Below are 780 nucleotides of genomic sequence, written 5' to 3'. Positions count from 1 at the left end.
TCTGTGGCGAGCATGCCGGGTCGGGTCCCGTCTTTGTGTCTCAGTGGACTTGCATGGTGTCTCTGTTGGGATTCACTCACCTGGTGTCTGAAGAGAGTTATCTTACATTAAGCTCCTCCCTCTTTGACACTTTTCGTTACCTCGTGTTGTTGTAATAAACCACGGTATCCAAAAGTACCAAAGCTTATTAAGTTCACGCGCTCAGGAGAGGAATGAATCCGACGTAAATTGCAAGTAAACTCCTGCACAACGTTGTCAACGTGTTTGTGCAATTAAGTCGCTGTGCAGGAATTTCTGCATTTTTTAAAATCTGTGATTCAAAACCAGAAACTGATTCAAACTGGGCGACGAGGACTTTTATTTGTTGCTTCTGTGGTATCGAAACAGATGTGGGTCAAAGGTAAAAGGTCACACTCCTCCACTTTTCAGAAAATCTGTGCTCAAACAGGCTTTTTGGAGATGTTCCCTTCATGACATCACAAAGGGCAGTAGCCCCTCCCACAGGTGGGTGACACTCCCACAGCTAGATGTTTGTTCTGCCCTCTGAGTCTGCCTTCTCACCGTAAACAATAGGACATGGAGCCAGAAAGCAGCGAGTACACCCGAGCCCTTCCAGAGAGGGGGCGTGGCCAGACACAGCTCATTTACATATTTAAAGCTACAGACACAGAAACAGCCTGTTCTGAGCAGGGCTGAAATAGAGGGGTTTATAGACATGATCAAATACAGGATCAGAGTGGATTTACAACAACACACTTCACACACATGATGAAGAGGAGG

Source organism: Symphodus melops, assembly GCF_947650265.1.
Source record: "Symphodus melops genome assembly, chromosome: 3".
In the NCBI taxonomy this organism is placed as follows: Eukaryota; Metazoa; Chordata; class Actinopteri; order Labriformes; family Labridae; genus Symphodus; species Symphodus melops.
This window is presented reverse-complemented; position numbering follows the sequence as displayed.